Source organism: Haliotis rufescens, unplaced genomic scaffold (genome assembly GCF_023055435.1).
Source record: "Haliotis rufescens isolate VD_foot unplaced genomic scaffold, xgHalRufe1.0.p SCAF_30, whole genome shotgun sequence".
Lineage (NCBI taxonomy): Eukaryota > Metazoa > Mollusca > Gastropoda > Lepetellida > Haliotidae > Haliotis > Haliotis rufescens.
This window is the reverse complement of record NW_025964002.1, coordinates 1943525-1964780: the sequence shown is the minus strand read 5'-3', so window position 1 is coordinate 1964780 and position 21256 is coordinate 1943525. Positions and strand designations below refer to the sequence as shown.

The following is a 21256-nucleotide window of genomic DNA, read 5'->3' as shown; positions in this document are numbered from 1 at the left end:
GTCTCGGGAAGATGGTCTCCCTCGAGTACAGAGGACTTAATGGAACTGAGCACCATGGTGGCAAAGCAACCGTGGAGATCCGGGTTATAATTGGTCACCAGCAAATCAAGCCTGTCTCCAATTCCGTGGATCCATGCTCATGATATCAATCACTGGATTGTCTAGTCCAGACTCGAATATTTACAGACCTGAGTGTGGCATTAAACAAACAAACAAGTGTCCTTCAAACTGCCGTACATCGCAAATGAGGATTAAAATCACCACACATTTCGATATGAGATTGAACACAATTGCGCATAAAACATTAAGCTGAAACCACATAAGACAACTGTTCTAATACTGTTCAGAGCGGCGTTAAACCTAACTCACTCCCTCACTCATTCAAAACGTAGGGGACGTCACTCTATTCATTACTCGATCCCTGACAGTTGGTTGTCAGTTTTCATTATCATTATCAGAAAAATCATAATCATTCATGATCAGAAAAAAATACGTATAGTGGTGTTACAATATGTTACCTAAACGTTTGTTCGTGTTAAAGTAATTATATAAACCTTGGAGGAGAAAAAACTATAGAATATTAGAACATGTACATACATATTCTCTTTCATTGCACCATATTTCCATTGATCACCTTCAACATATTCTCAACGTGCAAGCGATTGATAAAATATTCAGTTGGGGTCTCACGAAATTGTAAAGAGCCCCGTACAACGTATTGTAAAGATGAACACACGACGGTGTCTGGCGCATGTGTTGCAGCAGCCGCAGCAACCATCAGCCTGGTTCCCTGGGTAGGCTGCGCTGGCGCTACAGTGTAGCACTAGAGCAGCCTACCCAGGGAACCCGGCAACAGCGAACATAGTCCTCGTGCATCATGCAAGGGCGACTCACGTAGTATAACTACAGACTACAAAGTGTTCTGGTTTATTAATCAAATATTTTCCTAAAAACAATGTTTCGTCAAAGACTAAAAGTAGGAATTTACTTAAGTTAATGAAGTAAGAATATGTTAACATCCCAGTAATTGACGGCCATTATTCACGACCTGACAGTTATGAGTATGTTCTTAACGTCAATACACCTGTGTTGTATAGTACAATACACGAACTCACGTAAACAGGTCCCTCATCAACTTATTAGGAAACCTTATAGTGCTTCCATACATGAATTGAAGTCGTTCGGCCTGTGTTCCATTAGCGTTATCTTATGGACGTTGATAATGACGGCCGCTGTGCTTCTCCTATTGACGTAATAACAGGTAGGTTCATAGAGCAGGTCAGTTCACCAAAGTAATTAAAGACTGCTTCTCGTTGGACTGGCGTGAGTGCCTTTAAAAGGATGCCAGTAAAAAATCTGATTGTGTTTGTTTATTGCTTAACGCTCAGTAATATTCCAGCTATATGACGGCGGCCAGTAAAAAATCGAGTCTGGACGAGGCAATCCAGTTGTGAACATCGTGAGCATAGATTTACGCATTTGGAATACGATGACATGAATCAAGTCAGAGAGCCTGATCACCCGATCCCGTCTGTCGCCTCACGTTTACGTCGCGCTTAAGACTATTGCATTTATGTAGCGAAAGAGAGTATCAACTGGTCCGTCCATAAGCGCCCAAGATCAAACATCGGTGACGTCACAGATTGATGTGTTGACGTATCACAGATTGATGGCACGTATCATATTTGGCAAGTGGCGCACTGACAACCGCCTTGGGAAGAACACGGACATGCTAAGACTTTACAATCGAACACGACCATCCTTAAGAAGCAATCGAGAACGTGTTTCCACGTGGACAATAGACCATAGATGGACATCTGTCATTGAAGTTTGTATCAAAGATAGTCATTAATATAAAATAAGTTAGGCACCACTTCCTTCTCTGCCGATAACAATCACATGTGTCACCTCTCCTTTTTCTGACGATATACCCATGACCCATTCGCCGCCATAGCTTCGTTGCGGAAGTGACGTCATCATTTCACCACGCGCAGATTTCTCCCGCTCATGGGCCTGAAATCAACAACCAATCAAAATGCGTGTCTTCTGAACATGGGTTTGGCATGAGTTCGGATCTACATGCAAAATAGGGGCCCCCCTGAGCCCTCGATATATGTTACCGAATCGGAGGTACCGTCCTGAAGGACATTTTAGCTGAAAAGATGTTGGGTTTTTTTCTGAGTATGACGACAGGGGGAGAAGTCTGCATGCTTCAAGAAGTTCATCTAGTATCAGAGACGGCACGCAACAGTCAAGCCGAGTACTGGTTATGTCCCTTTGTATTAACACATGCTCAAGATTTGGTCGGAATCGTACAATGGATTCTGATTATGGAAAATTGTTTTGTCGCTTTTATTTCCATTATGAATGTACAATGTAATAACTGACGTCTTGTCTTAGTGTCATGTCAGGTTCTTGTGACGAATGGGTCAAGAGGAGGCCGATCGTTTTCATTATAACACAATGAAGCCATAAAATATCGGACAATCGTGTGCGCCACCTTGTACTCGGCCGCAAACCAATATCAACACCAACACCACAACATCACCACTACCAACCCCCTTAGCATCACTAGCACCACAACTACCATAACATCAGCATCAACACCACCATCAACACCCACCAACAACACCATCACATACAACACCATCACCAACAACACCATCACCACAATCACCACCCAACACTCCCATAATCACCACCCACCATCACAACACCATCACCATCACCACCCACCACCATAACCACCCACCAACAACACCATCACCAACAACACCATCACCAACAACACCATCACCAACAACACCATCACCAACAACACCATCAACACCCACCATCACCACCCACCATCACCACCACCAAACACCCACCGTAAGTTGTATTACACCTATACACTCCCAAAACCCGAATCCAACTTTGCACGACACCGCTTCTTCAGTTCTCGGACTCTAGCATCCACTCTCTAATGTCCCAGCCCACACCAACATCCATACCTTGACTACAACGTCAATACCCGACACCCGCAACACCTACTGCTCCATTCGTCTTCTAATCCACCCAGTCCTACCCCCGTGCCTCCACCCAAATCCCCGTCACCACCCACCCAGTACAACAAACCACCCACCAGGACATCCAACATTGTCATATGTGGAACCACCATAGTGCTCACGTTCCCGTGGACACGCACAGTCAATAAACTCAACTCAAACCTCTTAACAGCTTATTACGGAAAATCAGTGAAATCAATTCCTCACTCGGGAATGTATTTACAAATCCGAAATGAAATTTCCGGTGTTGCTTCGGCTTGCTTTACCTAGCTACATGATTCGACACACGTATACACAACGCGAGTGTGTTTAATATTCCTATATACCTACAGTATTTGCAGATTAGTCCTTGTTAATTAAAGCCTTAATTCATCCTCGGCTGACATTGGTACAGCTATTGCACCCCCCAAACCACCCCACCCCACCCCCACCCCCTCCGGGATGCAATTTCGTATGGCCATTGAGGGCCAACATGTATCACAGTGGCCGTTCTATCAATATTGACACATCAATATTGACACATCATTGTTCGGTCTATTGTTTCCAATCACAAGAGAGATATCGTATGTCATCTGATAACGGTAGCGATATGGTATGTGTTCCACTTGACCTAATTATTTACTGTCCAAATCTCACTTGAATCCCAGATGGCAGAGATTGATGTGTAAGCAGCCCGCCCTGCTCGTGGGTTCATCAACGACCTGCATCATATAACTAAAATACTGATTAGAGCGGCACCACATCCGCACGGTGTCTAATGAATGTCTCAGATATCACGAAATGAACGTACGATTTGTATCAGTTTATTGTTATGGTCACGTCGGAGTAATTTTCACCCACGCGTTAGGGGCGATGGTCTAGCCTTGTGGTTACACCGTTCGCTCGTCGCACCGAAGGCCTTGGGTTAATTCTCAATATGGTTCCAATGTGTGAAGCCCACTTCTAATCATGATATTGATATAGAAGCGGCGTAGAACTCACTCACTCATTCGTGGATTTCTACAAGTAAAAGTATTAAAAGTATTAATGAGGCTGTTGTTGGAGACGGTACAACTGTGTCAATATATACCCCGTACAACATCGCCACAACACTGTTACAGAGGCTGTTGTTGGAGACGGTACAACTGTGTCAATATATACCCCGTACAACATCATCACAACACTGTTACAGAGGCTGTTGTTGGAGACGGTACAACTGTGTCAATATATACCCCGTACAACATCGCCACAACACTGTTACAGAGGCTGTTGTAGGAGACGGTACAACTGTGTTAATATATACCCCGTACAACATCGCCACAACACTGTTACAGAGGCTGTTGTTGGAGACGGTACAACTGTGTTAATATATACCCCGTACAACATCGCCACAACACTGTTACAGAGGCTGTTGTTGAAGACGAACCAACTGTGTTAATATATACCCCGTACAACATCGCCACAACACTGTTACAGAGGCTGTTGTTGGAGACGAACCAACTGTGTTAATATATACCCCGTACAACATCATCACAACACTGTTACAGAGGCTGTTGTTGGAGACGTCTTTGTCACATCCACGCTACAGAGGCTGATCCGATGCAATTCCCCATCTTGACTTGTACCATAATTATGTTCCCGTGTTTTTTTCATGTGAGCAATTGACTTGCCTGTGTATGTGACGATACCACCGATGGGGCGGGATACACTCACCTTTTCGCGAACACCTAGTATCATCACTGTTTGATAGTGATTCATAAACATATGCTTATAATGAGAAATCGGTTTCGTACCATCGACTCTGCGGGTGTGTGGCTTTAATAACACTTGCACTTTTAATGTCATCTGCCAGAAGACCAATTGGTTTTTCCCGGAATGACACGCGTGGTCACAAATATAACGATAGATATAGTTCGGCAGCACCAAACGTCAGTCCTATCATGTCATGGAGGTGAAGCGAAGCTCATAGTAATTGTTCCACGTCCATATCGGAAACTGGACTCTCCACGGGGAAATCACACAATGCACTGTGCAGACAGTAAAACATCTACTGGAAACCCTATCTCAAACATACTTGTAGCTGCAAGTACAGCTCGGGCCGAGTGGTTGTCACGCCGACCCAGGCGACTGAGTCACGCCCAACAGGAACAATGTATTTCAAATATGTGACACCCCGTGTCACGGTCAAGGTCGAGTCATGGTGAGGTTGTTTGTTGCGTCAGAGGAAATCAGACACAACTCTAGATAACACTGATATACTTCCATATAACGTGTGATATACTTCCATATATAGGGTGATATACTTCCATATATCGGGTGATATACTTCCATATATCGGGTGATATACTTCCATAAAACATTAAAATACTTCAGATAACATGTGATATACTTCCTGATAACACATTATAGGAGAAGTGAAATGGGGTCCAAGATTATTGCACTTCTATAGCGACGTGCATGTTTGTATGGCTGCTTGTACTAGTCCGGACTGATGCCGATTTATAGTGCTACCTCACTGAGATAGTTTAACATGAAAACCCCACTCAGACACAGTATACTGACTCCGAGCCGACCAGTCCTTGTGTTATCCACTTAATGCAGAGCACAAGGCAGGGTTACAACAAGTATCATCTCTTAACGTCTTTTGGTATGACGCGGCCGGGGCTCGAACCCCGGACATTCCGCTCTCCACGCGGACGCTCTACCACTAGACCACGGAGGCTACTTCTACACGGAGGCAACTTCTACACGGAGGCTACTTCTACGCGGAGGCTACTTCTACGCGGAGGCTTCTTCTACGCGGAGGCTACTTCTACGCGGAGGCTACTTCTACGCGGAGGCTTCTTCTACGCGGAGGCTACTTCTACGCGGAGGCTTCTTCTACGCGGAGGCTACTTCTACGCGGAGGCTACCTCTACGCGGAGGCTACTTCTACGCGGAGGCTACTTCTACGCGGAGGCTACTTCTACGCGGAGGCTTCTTCTACGCGGAGGCTACTTCTACGCGGAGGCTACCTCTACGCGGAGGCTACCTCTACGCGGAGGCTACTTCTACATCGAGGCTACTACTACACGGAGGCTACTTCTACGCGGAGGCTACTTCTACACGGAGGCTACTTCTACACGGAGACTACTTCTACACGGAGGCTACTTCTACACGGAGGCTACTTCTACGCGGAGGCTACTACTGGCCTACACAAAAGAGACAATTCAAGTACAGATTCAAGAAGGCAATCACCTAACAAAGTGTCTTCACTCAGTAATGCTAACGTCATATACCAAAGATAAAAGAATATACTATTGCATTCCGCCTAAATGCCTTTATTCAGTGATACTAACGTCCTATACCACTGAAAACAGAATGTGCCATTGCATTCCGCCTAACTTTCTTCGCTCAGTAATAATAACGCAATATGCCAGTGATAACAGAATATATCACAGCATTCTTCACTCAGTAATAATAACGCAATATACCAGTGATAACGGAATATACCACAGTATTCTTCACTCAGTAATAATAACGCAATATGCCAGTGATAACAGAATATACCACAGCATTCTTAACTCAGTAATAATAACGCAATATACCAGTGATAACGGAATATACCACAGTATTCTTCACTCAGTAATAATAACGCAATATGCCAGTGATAACAGAATATACCACAGCATTCATCACTCAGTAATAATAACGCAATATACCAGTAATAACAGAATATACTATTGCATTCTTCACTCAGTAATAATAACGCAATATACCAGTGATAACAGAATATACCACAGCATTCTTCACTCAGTAATAATAACGCAATATACCAGTGATAACAGAATATACCACAGCATTCTTCACTCAGTAATAATAACGCAATATACCAGTGATAACAGAATATACCACAGCATTCTTCACTCAATAATAATAAGTTAAACGCAATTTACCAGTGATAACAGAATATACTATTGCATTCCGGTTAAATTTCAACATGTCGTTTCGGTGCATGTCCTTTAAAATATATTTCTCATGCAATTTTGAGATGTAGATAAAATTCCTTGGAGTGACTCAATACTCTTCAAGGAAACTATCCGGGATGTGAAAACCTAACATGACGTCATCAAACGAACCGTTTCCAACCCAAGTTCAGAGAGGCGTTATTTGATAGCTGTATTTGTGAGTGATACTCCATCAGCTACAGCCTTTGATGGCTACATTTCACAATGTGAGACACAACCAAGCATGTTTTTACTTCGAAGAATTTCCAAGAGCGTCGTACGACTTTTGTTCAAAAGTTATGTGATAGGGTTACAACATCCACGGCCTTAGTCAAGCTGTTGGAAAGTTTCATGTGACAAGAAATACTTCCGATGCAAACACCATTTGTTCATGTGTATGTTCGGCTGAACATATGACTTGCCTTTGCATGTGTTTGTGACAGGTGCCACCGACGGGCCGGTGTCGTCACTATTTGATAGTCATGCATGAACATGTGCTCATGATATAGTCCGAATCGTATAATAGACTGCCTTTATCGGAGATATCATATGATTATGTTGTTTTTTTGTCTTTGTCTTTAAATACGTGTGATAAAAAAGGCACCGACTTACCAGAGTCTGTTCGTGGTATCGTATCCCAGTCTATGCACAGATGTGGGACATAGCCGGATTTGCAGGAACAACATTCAATGTGGCTTGTCGTCTTTCGAGTAAGTCAGCGCGCTGTTAACATATTAACAATGGGCGGTGGCATTTCACGAGTTGTGAGAGGACGAACCTTTGACCTAAGTTCAAGTATTAAACAACCGGTTCCTACACAGCTGCTCATATTCCAAGCAATAATGATAAATGTGTATGATGCTTTCGGCGACGGAACCTTGACCGTTCATGCTGAGGCTAATAAGGCCAGTAAAGCCTCATCAGTGACCTGCAAGATGACCTTGACTTTGTGGTATCCAATCTGGGGCGCCCGGAGGCAGTTACAACTGGCGCTCAGTATGAACAAAAGATGACAGTTATGAGGCTCATTTATATCACACGGCACACAACATCCGTTTGGCAAACTGTTTATTAGTTTATTATTATATATATCAGTTGAGTTCATCATATAAATTACAAGTATATCAGTTAAATTCATCATATATAATCAGTTAAATTCATCATATATATGCCAGTTAAGTTCATCATATATATATATCAGTTATATTCATCATACATACACACATACATACATATATATATATATATATATATATATATATATATATATATATATATATATGTATGTGTGTATGTATGATGAATATAATACATATATATATATATATATATATATATAGCCTTCATGCAGTCGGAACACACCAGTGTATAGAAGTACATCTCGTACTGAGGATGTTCGTGATTCTTGGAGTGTTGTGATTATTTTCGATGTTTGTTGATGTAACACTGTCTGGTCTCGATCGTGTGGTTTAGTTCAGGTGTAAGTGAAGCATGTTGTGACGGATGATGTCCGTCAGCCACCCCGGAAGTAGCACTATTGTAGACTGAGCGTGGCGATTGGACAGTTGACAGGGTAATACAATACCCGTATGTAACAACATGTTGCGTCTGCGGTGAAAGTTGCACATCTTACACCAGCGAACGTGACAGCAATAAAACTACCTGTTCGTCAGCTGAACAAGAACGAAATGATATCGACGGCATCTGAGAAGACACAATAATGCAGACGATTTACCGTTTTATGGCCCTTGAGTCGACATGAATCAGCCAGTGAGTTCAGAAGCTTCACAGACGAATAAGACAGAACCTTCCCTCTCTGGCCTGTAACTCCGGATGTCTCGAATGTTTTTAGGGGCGGTGGGGTAGCCCAGTGGTTAAAACGTTCGCTTGTCACTGGCCGCCAACCCGGGACCCCCTTGCTTGCCAATGGGCGTGGTATTATATATCTCCCTACAGTAATATCGCGTACATTACCAGCCGCGAAGCGAGTCATCCGATGTAAATCTATCCATAGACTGGTTTCTGACAGTATTTGACTTGCGTCACCTTTATGGGTTAAGGATGTCTTATCTGACGTTCACGTTTCCAAAGGGGCGGTCGGGTAGCCTAGTGGTTAAAGCGTTCGCTCGTCACGCCGAAGACCCGGGCTCGATTCCCGACATGGGTACAATGTGTTAAGCCCATTTCTGGTGTCCCCCGCCGTGATATTGCTTGGATATTGCTAAAAGCGTCGTACAACCATACACTCACTCATATTTCCAAAACAGCCCACACACTATATTTGCTTTGCAGTGTTCTTCACATTACATCACCAGTATGGTGACGTGTTGGTACAATCCATGCATGACACAGCGCAACAAACACGCAGTGGGCGAACACCTCCCTATTGCGATAAGGGACAATAGTAAATGGGTTTTCTTCACATTAAGCTCACTACAGGGTCGCGAGGGGTCGCTTGCACATAAATCTCCAGCATGGAGACTGTCAGCGCAATGACGTTTCTCAAACACATCCGTCTAAAGTTGTCTTCGGAACAAAACCACACGGTAGGTCAGCTTACACCCTCTTCGGAGACATTATGTGCCTACGACTAACAAAAATAAAGCCTATGTGTGTAATTATACTTAACAGCTGTACGTGGAATTTTTGTTAGAAGATAATATTGTGCAAAGTCACTAGGCAATATATAAACTTTTGTGGATTTGTAATTGTTTATATAGGTGTTGCGATATATGTGAGGTGGGGTGAAATGGGTCTTACGTCGTGTTCAAGATTATTGCACTTATATGGCGTCTGTGGCTGCTTATACTAGTCCGGACTAATGCCGAATTTATTGCGCTAGGCAACTGAGATACCATGCCGCAGTTTAACATGAATACCCCACTCAGACACAATATACTGACTCCGAGCCGACCAGTCCTTGTGTTATCCACTTAATGCAGAGCACAAGGCAGGGTAACAACAAGTACTATATTTTAAGTAGTTTGGTGTGACGCGGTCGAGGATCCAGGATCTGCAGATCTCTGGGCAGACGCTCTATCCACTATGAAGTAGTAGTGGTGGTAGTGGTGTTCACAATTATTATTATTTACAGGTTAAAATAAAATTGTGTTTGGGTGATACTGGCACAGTCAGGCTGGTTAGGCTCATCATCAGCTCAGGGCCCTTGCCCCCCCTCTACACGCAGCCCAGACAGCGAATGGGACTTCTCCCAGGAAGCGCTGCCTAGTCAAACCCACCCAGAACTTTTCGGAGAATGTGAAGACTCCCCAACACTGCAGCCTTCTGCATTACCCAGATTGTCAGAAGGGCTGTATTCCTGGTCGCAAACACGGGTACTCTCCCAATGTCAGTCAACAGATTGGGGGTACCAAACCTAAGGCACCGAGAACAATGGGGAGTCGGACAACTTGGTACTTGGGATGCAAACGTGACATTTCGAAAGCGAGGTCTGCATATTTGCCATGTTTTTCCTCAATCTTGTCAATTACATTACTGTCAAAAGGGACAGAAAATTCAATGATATAAATGATTTCATTGGATTTATGAAAAAGGACAAGATCAGGTTTGTTGGCCTGGATATGTCTGAGGCTGTGTACGGGCCTATTCCTAAGGATTTATTTACTTATCATTTTCCATGACGCCCTCTACATATTCCGGGTTGTACCATGGATGAACCTCTGTGTCAAAACCACAAGCATGGCGAAGACGGTAATAAAATGATCGAGCTACACCATCATGTCGTTTAAGATACTGTGATTGTGTCAAAGCTGGGCATCCACTGACAATGTGTTGGACAGTCTCATTTCATATTTACATTTTGATGCAAAATCACACATTGACGGTTTCGAGTGGGAAGTGACTGGTCATGAGCAGCAAACAGAAAGCCTTCTGTTTCACTTTTCAGGCCAGACGACTTCATCCAAGTGAAGGACTCTGCAGGATTGCTGATCCTCTCAACACACCGCACGTTAACACGATGCAGTGGTCGTTCAGCTAGCCTCTCCTTGAAAAACTGAGTCTGGGCCGATTTGATTTGGCACTTCGCTTGGTTGACACTCATTTCTGTATTATTATTATTAATATTATTATTCGAAGTAAAGGAAACATTGCAGCTCGGAACTCACTGATCATGTGTTCAACATCCACTCCCGTCAGTGTCATGTAAGTACACTGCATGTACATATATGTCGTGGTGAATCTTTCCAGGCGACTCACGACATGCGTCTACATAGCTATACATTGTATGTATATGTGTGGCCCCGTTGAGACCTTAACTAGGAACATCTCTAGGTATCACAGGAATAATCAAGTACGATAGTGATAGATGGGTTACAGGGAACATCAAAACCCAATCGTGTGGAGTGAAGCTAAACTGTCATACAAACCCTGATAAAGTAAACTACGTTTATAACGAACACGCTTATGACGAACTGACGGATATAACGAAATGTGTTTTCATCCTGTCCATGTGCTATGCATTTGCTGTATATATGCTTATAACGAACTACGGTTGTAACGAACTAAAATTAGTTGTACCTTTGAATTCGTTATAACCGTAGTTAACTGTATGTCCAATACAGTCCATGCAAGTCTATTAATAGTGATAGATGGGTTACTGTCTCTGGGGTCCTTTCTTATATTTATATTAAGATAATGTAACAACTGGGTTTTTTCTGAAAAATATCTTCATTTTAGAGACTAGATGTTAGTCTAGAGTGAGGCCTCACTGGTTTGATATTTACACGTGGTGCTGTTAATCAAGTACATTCATCACACTTCCTCTACTCATTCGTCATTCTCTCAAATTGCATTGCAGGTTGTTGAATATCCCATTTCATGTAAATGACTGTCTCGCGTTTGACAGGCCCGGCCAACACCCACATACCGCCGTTCATGTTCTATGATGTTTTGTCAATGATATATTCAGCAGTGCGTGCGACCCTGGTGGGCAAGTTTAACACTGCAGGACATGATCGTTTGATTGGTCACTATGATGCAATGGGACGGCGTGTCGATGCTGACCCCCTGGAGATTGTGAAGTGTACGTATGACGGTCATGCTGCATGAGTCATAGCCCCCATCGTGTTGTTTAGTAATTGTGTTTATCACGTGGGACAGAGGTAAAGTGTAGGGGGCATAGGTTGTTGTTTGTATTGTGTTCCTCATAGCTCGCTGTTTCAAACGTGGGTCAGACGATTAGACACAAAGTTGACTATAAACGTTAGCTTAGTCTGTCTTACAGACCCTAATACAAATATATCAAATACAGTCCATGCAAGTCTATAATGTTTGGCAAGTCTAGATTTCTGTAGTATCAGGAAAATGAAGAGAGTCTCTGGGCACCTTTTTATTAATTTTTTTAAAGATAATTTAACAACTGGGTTTTTTTCTGTACGATATGTTCATTTCAGAGACTAGATGTTAATCTAACGTCAGTTCGCCTTCTGATGTGTCCCTTATTTTCACATGTATCTTTCTCTTTGTTTCAGTAAGGATGCAGGCCGTCGGCCCAACAGCTTCAGGTACAATGCAGCCAACTAGCACGTTGACACTTGTGTTTCTTAATTGCATTGCTTAAAATACAAATATTACCAAAAGTCTAACAATATCACTGTTATCAACAGATTCGTTATATTTTTGGGCATAGTATTTCTTATGGACATATATTTGACGCAGATGTGCATAAGCCTCTTAAACAAGCTAAAAGTGATCATCATGTTCTATATATCCAGAATTACATATTTTACAGATTCTTTCTTTTTTTAATATATCGACCTGTTTCTATGTATAATTATTGGGAACTGCAACGGTACTGAGCTAACGATCGGCGAAACCTAGTTAAATTACTGTGATACACTTTATATAGGCTCCACACAGAAAGATGTGTTAAACAATGTATAGGACAATGTTTTAGAACCAGTCTTGTTCATATACATTCTAGTCATCATAAACTCTGTCATAACACTAGCAATAGACTGTATTGCATTATATTTATCGTGGTGTGAGGGGAGTTCTGCTCGTTTGTTTGTTGTTTAACGCCGTACTCAGCAATATTCCGGCTATATGACGGCGGTCTGTAAATAATCGAGTCTGAACTAGATATTCAAGTGATTGACATCATGAGCATCGATCTACGCAATTGAGATTCGATGACATGTATCAACCAAGTCAGCGAGCGTGACCACCCGATGCCGTTAGCCGCCTGTTACGGCAAGCATAGTCGCCTTTTACGGCAAGCATGGGTTGCTGAAGACCTATTCTACCCCGGATCTTCACGAGAAGCATGGGTTGCTGAAGACCTATTCTACCCCGGATCTTCACGACAAGCATGGGTTGCTGAAGACCTATTCTACCCCGGATCTTCACGACAAGCATGGGTTGCTGAAGACCTATTCTACCCCGGATCTTCACGACAAGCATGGGTTGCTGTAGACCTATTCTACCCCGGATCTTCACATGTCGGGCTTTCTGCACGGCACTGGGCTTCCACACCACATTCACATACATTACACGTTATAATAACAAATACCCGTTTTTTGGACTTTACGAGGCCAAGGAACCCGGATCTAATATGGCGGCCCCTGTGTTGCACAGGTTAGATGAGTACACAACATGTTCTATTTGGAACGTTGTGGTTTACAGGGTTCTGCGGGGATTGAAGTTCACGTGCAGAGGAAATACGAATCACTTTCCCCAGGAATCCGACACTCGACAACCAGGTCAACAAAGAACCGCGACACGCGATATGTGCTGTACTTGACGTGACGTAACAACGTGTTAATTTGCGTTGCACTTGTTGCTGTTGATGTTGTTGTGTTGCAAATATGTAACGTTTTTAGTACTGAAGTATTGTTAAAATGTGCTTCCCTGAAGAAATGGCAATGGTGATGTATTTGATGCGGGTCTCACAGATGTGTTTTGGACCTTAAGTCTGCAGTGTTTCGGTGACTGCAGCCGAGTAACGTTTTGATAACGCAGAGGAGAATACAGAGGGGGGTTCGGAGTCTGGAGGTCCCCCCCATCGGATGTGGAGCTATACTATGTCTGAAGGCATATCCATATACGCTGCCTAAAAACGTATTTCATTATTTGTCATCAGTTCGCCCTTGAAAGCGTAACGTAATACATTCTGTAATGTCAGTATTAAACATATACACAACAATATTCTAGCTACAAGTTTCCCCCCCCCCCCCCCCCTCCCCCCCCCCCCCCCCCCCTTCCTGCAGGGACCCTGGGGAAGCCAGATCTAAAGTCACAACCTCTGCTCCTCCCCTCGCGGTACGTACATGACGTCAGTGTAAGCTGGGCGTGGCGACCCCTACACCATGTACCAGACCCCAGTGACATGGCCCCGCCGTCACCACCACACAGGTCATGTACATGTCCCCATACCACTGATTCTCACACATCAACAAGTAAACAGCAAAACCTTTTTTGTCGCTAATACCTGCACTATTTCCTTAACATGACAAAGATTACCGAGGCGTTGCGTCAACATGGTGACATAGTGACGAGATGCTTGGAATGCAGCCAAGCCAAGCCTGTGCTGTGATTTACCATAACCATAAAGTATTTTCCTCCACACGACGGGAAGGATTGTTGAAGTAATAAAGAAACAAACAGTTTGGGGCCTAGATTATAGATATTGATTACAGGTGCGGGAACACACAGGTGTGATACAAAAAGCTCACTGACGATACTGGGTGCTTGCATGTCTGCATTACTAGTTAACCGTTATCAAGGACAGGTTGAGGGGTTGACATATCAGTGGCGACATGGTCTCAATAAATGCACGCAATACTCGCGTAGGTTTAAACAAACAAAGGTTGGGGAGGTGATGCATCATCAATGGCGGGGGTGGTCGGGTAGCCTAGTGGTTAAAGCATTCGCTCGTCACGCCGAAGACCCGGGCTCGATTCCCGACATGGGTACAATGTGTGAAGCCCATGTCTGGTGTCCCCCGCCGTGATAATGCTGGAATATTGCTAAAAGCGGCGTAAAACCATACTCACTCGCCCACTCCTTATCAACATTAATGTTAACACATAGTGAGACCATATAACTTTGGTTGTGTTTAATCATCATGAGAAACATAAAAAGCGACTTGTCTAAAAATATTGATTTATTTGGTGAGTGATGTTTCTCCTGTGGAAAGATCGACATCAACTTCAGATTAATGTGCGCGGCCATAAGACCAGTGCGTGAGATGCACCCGTATATTGCTCTCGCGAATTATTCCTTTAGCCATGGCGAACCTGCGTTATACTGCGTAAGGAAGAAGTGTTTTGCTAAACGAGCCGAAGCGACCCTGACCACCCGATCCCGTAAGTCGCCTCTTACTAAAAACATGGGTTGCTGAAGATCTATTCAAACCCGGACCTTCACCTTGAATTGAAATGGTGGGTTTGTTGTTTTACGCCGCGCTGAGCAATACTTCTATCACGGTGGTCTGTATATAATTAAATCTGGACCAGATAATCCAATGATTGATATCAGGAGCAATGTCCCATGCAATCAACAAAGTCCCCGAGCCTGACCACACGACCATTTAGTCGCCTTCTCGTCTACATCGTCTGACCCCATGTGTTCTGGACGTGGAGGAACAATCTGACTTTCCTGGCTGTTGGATTTGTTTGTTTGTTTAGTTGTTTGGTTGATTAAGAGCCACGATCCACGCCGTCAAGGAACGCTGACAAACAATCAACTAAGTAACCGAACCTGAGACCCGTGAAAGAGACGGGGTCGGGGTGATCAGTCTCGCTGACTTTGTTGATGCATGTCATCGTATCCCAATTGCGTAGATCGATGCTCATGATGTCAATCAATGGACTGTCTGGTCCAGACTCGATTATTTACAGAGCGTCGTCATATAGCCGGAATATTGCTGAGTACGGCGCTAAACAACAAAAAAACAATCAAAGCAACAGACGACAGAATCTGACAACGCGATCAGTTTCGTCACCTGTGAAATCCAGCACAGGTGTTTCATGATCAGATGGTGTGTGTGACCGCGTCAGGTGAATGTACTTTCCATCACTGATTGGTATTGATTCATTATTACATAGCTTATGAAATAGTCAAAAGTAGTAGAGATATATAATGATTATGGAATTGTTTTTGTCGGCTTCCTTCACTTGCTTCTAATCTACAACTCCGTGTGGTCGGTGTGCGCCAAGGGGTCACGTGATTTACACCTGGGAGTGTCACCGTCACGATTGACATAGTCTAACCCCCAAGTCCTTAAACAAGACATCAAACCACCACTTGTAAGCCTGGTGACACAGGCAATGGGTGGTCGGTAAAGCAGTCAGTACATTACAACATTACCGCGTTATAAATGATCGACACCGCCCACTCCAGTGTCACCAGCGCAGACAGCCCGGTCTATGCAGCGTCCGAGGTGGGTGTGCTACCTTGTTGGTTTAGCAAAATACTTCTTCCTTACGCAGTATAACGCAGGCTCGCCATGGTTAAAGGAATAATTCGCGAGAGCAATATACGGGTGCATCTCACGCACTGGTCTTATGGCCGCGCACATTAATCTGAAGTTGATGACGATCTTTCCACAGGAGAAACATCACTCACCAAATAAATCAATATTTGTAGACAAGTCGCTTTTTTATGTTTCTCATGATGATTAAACACAACCAAAGTTATATGGTCTCACTATGTGTTAACATTAATGTTGATAAGGAGTGGGCGAGTGAGTATGGTTTTACGCCGCTTTTAGCAATATTCCAGCATTATCACGGCGGGGGACACCAGAAATGGGCTTCACACATTGTACCCATGTCGGGAATCGAACCCAGGTCTTCGGCGTGACGAGCGAATGCTTTAACCACTAGGCTACCCGACCGCCCCTCTGATAAGGAAGAGAATTGATGGATGTCAACTTCTTAATAATAAGGAACACAACGTTTCGGAGTACATGCTTACTCCTTCATCAGGTGAAATCATTCAGGAGTGAACATGTACTCCGAAACGTTGTGTTCCTCATAATAAAGAAGTTGACATCCATCAATTCTCTTCTAAATGCCTTTCAAAGACTTGATTAATGTTGATGTAAAAACACCTTAACAACTATATGATCTCTTCAAGCCGATATGTTTACAGTTGGGCTAGGGCTTGGTGGATATATAGTCGTCCCTCTCTCATAAAATACTTGTCAAGTGTGTGTTGTGCTCTGTAAAGAACAGTCAATTAGTAAAGAGAGGGTTCGGTTAAACGAGGCTGTGAACAGTGTTTTGGTTCATCGGGGCATGTCAGTTGGATGTTGGAGGAATACCCGCAGTATTCATGGGTCATGGGAATGATTTGTTTTGTTTGGTTGGTTTAGTCGTACTCCACGCTGTTGGGATACGATGACATGCATCAACCATGTCAGCATGCCTGACCACCCGATCCCGTTAGTCGCCTCTGAGGACAAGCATAGTCACCTTTTACGGCAAGCATGGGCTGCTGAAGACCAATTCTACCCCGGATCTTCACTGGGGTCGTAGGTTTGCATTGATGTTGTTGTTGTTGTTGTTGTTTAACGCCGCACGCAGCAGTCTTTTAGCTATGTGACGTCGGTCTGTAAATAATCGAGTCTAGACCAGACAATCCAGTGATTGATATCATGAGCATCGATCCACGAAATTTGTACACGATGATATGCATTAACCAAGTCAGCAAGCCTCACCACCCGATCCCGTTAGTCGCCTTTTACGACAAGCATAGTCGCCTTTTGCAACAAGCATACTTGCTAAAGACATATTCTACCCCGGATCTTCAAGTGTCGTTTGTATTGATGAAATCCACGAGCATGTGTATCGTGTTGACAAAACTAACTGAGATTCGAACACAGATCGGAAGTCTCGCCTCTCTGATCATGCATGTACATGTGTTCATTGAGTATAACTGTGTATTTGGGGGTCGGAGGGATTGGTGTACTAAAAGAAATGTAGATTATGTTCGACCTATCTACACATTTTGTTAGAAAAAGTGACGAGCAGCATGTGGTCTGACGTATGAAAGTGACGAACATGAACAGAATATCCTCATTTGTGGCTGTTTCCCGAACTGTTTCCATTCACTTTGACCGACGTTATTTTTTTTACACACCACCCCATCCAAACCCCCAGCCCCCAGCCCCCAGCCCCCACCCACCCCACCCTTTCCAAAACCAAGTATACACTCCGACCCGTACACACAACCCCAAAAGCACACACACACACACAGACACACACAGACACACACACACAGACACACACACACAGACACACACACACACACACACACACACACACACACACACACACACACACACAGACACACACACAGACACATACACACACCTCCTGTAAACGCCCTCCCCCCCCCCCCCCCCCCCCCCCCCCCCAACACACACACTGTCACACTGTCACACACAAAAAAAAAACTCTGTAAAAGCCCCCCCAACACACACACAGCCACACCCCTCAGCTTCCGCATTTGAAAAGCCTTCGACGATCCCGTGTTTTGGAACATATCGAGGTCAAAATATATGCCTGTGACAAAGTATAATTGTTAAAGCCGTGCATCTGGAACAGGACGTTCAACCTTGATCAATAACTCCTGCCTCCCACACATGATAATATGGTTTGTCTATACATTGATATTGTCGCACCTGCTGATAATGAATAACACCCCCAACTGTGCCTTCAGTCTGTTGCCACGTACCTCAGACAGTCATTGTATTTGGCGGTACCGAGCTATTCACCTATCCATTGTATTGGGATGTACACACCTAGTCAATGATTGGGATGTACAGACGAATTCATTGTACAGGGATGTACAGACCTATTCAATGTATTGGGATGTACAGACCAATTCATTGTACAGGGCTGGACTTAAATATTCGAAACAGGCTCCGTGGGAACTCCGGGTTAGAACTGGTCAGCAAAAACACATGCTGGTGGCTAGAGGCGACCTAATGGGTCGAGTGGTCAGCCTCCGGGACTTGGTTGATCGCATGTCATCGTACCCCGTCGGCGTGGATCGGAGCTCGCATTATCGATCACGGGATTGTCTGATTGATGATTTATAGACCCCCGTCATATAGCTGGAATATCGGAGCGAGGCGTTAAACAACAAACAAACAAACAAGAATAGGCCACTATGTTTATCTATGCCTAACGAAAATGAAGCTTGCAAGATATGTTTTTGGTATCAAAACTCAGTGGCAAGTTTTAAAATAGTAACGAGATTTTAATTAAATAAAACAATTTAGTCAGATGATATTATTTTCCAAAAGAAAATTGGAGAAAAATTTAAAAGACGGAAATACTTCGAATTTCCCCCGTTGAAAAAGGGCTAGAGAAAGTTATGTTTGTATCATTTTCCTACCTACGCCCAGAATTTTAAAACCTGGTGATGAAAGAACTGCAAATGGCCTTTGTCTGGGAACCCTAACCCTAACCCTAACCCTAAGTGATTTTTGATACTTCTAGCAAGGGGTTATGCTAGTTTTAAGTGTCGAGGCAGGTTTTGCAGTAAAGTGATGTATGCAGTTAAAACTAAATGATAAACTCTAATAATTATGAAAAATAATTTATATCAATCTCTTGCGAGATCAGAATGAAGCTGCTTCGTGTTCCATCGTCTTTGAGCTGAACGCTTGAACAATCCTTAGTGACACAAATTCTCGTCATAGACAAAACCCAGCCAAGCATGTCAAGAAAACATTTTCATTAATCATTGTGTATATAAGCCGTACAAGGAACAGAGTACATGTTCTCAGACAAACACTATTTATTTTTTTTAAATATTTCGACTCGTCTCGCATGACAACATCTAAGCAAGGTATTATGTACATCGATAGCAACAGTGGGCTGCCACGGCACGGGTACCTGCACCTGAGAGGGTCAATGCTACATGTGCGTGTTATTGAAGACGCGTAAACACCAAGCCCTTTAAACACTTATTTCAGTTATACATTTTTTTAATTTAAACGAGACAACAACATCTATGGCAACTAAATGTCTAAATCATGACTCACCTCAAACCTGGCTGTTTGTGGTGGCGTCTCAGAAATGGAACAGCGCTTTATGAGAGCGATTCTCCCGACGTTGAGGTCGACAGCTACGAGGTGTTTGTCGAGCCGGATTCCGAGACAGATCCAGTTAATAACTAATGTTCGACTGAAAATATGTCACTAGGATGCAGCACAAGACACTGGACAACATAACGACTGCTGTCACACTTGACCTCTTAGTCGCAGAGAAAATACACAGACGTTTGCATCATAAAACAGTTGGCCGGCTGCTCTCATTCATGAAAGACACGCGTTACGGCACGCGGCCTCCTACTATATACGCGAGCTCGTGGTTTCCAACCAACACCTGGCCGTCCGGGCGTGGCTACTCCAGGCGAATTCCAATGCGCTATGGGGAAGGGAGGTAACTGCTTTGAGGGCGTGTCATTCAGCGTGGGAGGAGGTATGTCCCCGTTTACTAAAGGCGTATAATAGAATCCACGAAACGTGTTGCGCGAATTATTTACCGTCGATTTATGGAGATTTGAAAGCTTTTTATTCAGCTCTGATGCAGGATTGTTCACATCCGTAAATGTCGTTCACCTGCCTTGTGAAGAGACCTAGAGGTTTGATAGGGAGTTGGTTGGGAGTTTAGGACATGAACACGGCTTTGTACAACCACAGGAACAGATTGGATTTCTATCTGGTTATGTCTGAAAACCTGTATCTATTTCTTTGTCGAGACTGAAATATATACTCTCACAAACCTCGCCCTGTCATCTACTCACACAAATGTCCATCATCTGCACGCACACGTGTCCTATCACCTACACACACGTGTCCTATCATCTACAAACACGTGTCCTATCATCTATATACACGTCTCCTATTATCTATACAACACACGTCCTATCATCAATATACACGTGTCCTATCATCTATACACACGTGTCCTATCATCTATACATACACCTGTCCTATCATCTATACACACGTGTCCTATCATCTACATACACCTGTCCTATCATCTATACACACGTGTCCTATCATCTACATACACCTGTCCTATCATCTATACACACGTGTCCTATCATCTACATACACCTGTCCTATCATCTATACACACGTGTCCTATCATCTACATACACCTGTCCTATCATCTATACACACGTGTCCTATCATCTTCATACACCTCTCCTATCATCTATACACACCTGTCCTATCATCTACATACACCTGTCCTATCA

General features: G+C 43.6%; 1 protein-coding gene across 2 annotated transcripts in view; it reads right to left on the bottom strand.

The window, feature by feature from the left end:
* The window catches only part of LOC124152236 (melanopsin-like), a 72547-nt gene extending 52169 nt beyond the window's left edge, over window positions 1–20378 (bottom strand). Inside the window, exon 1 of one of the 2 annotated variants that reach the window (XM_046525100.2) lies at window positions 20034–20378. The gene's annotated coding sequence lies outside the window, so the exon portion shown is untranslated. Of the gene's footprint in view, window positions 1–7624; window positions 7905–20033 lie in introns of those variants that run through there. The other variant, XM_046525101.2, reaches the window with a different exon arrangement.
* Between the last annotated feature and the right edge of the window lie 878 nt (window positions 20379–21256).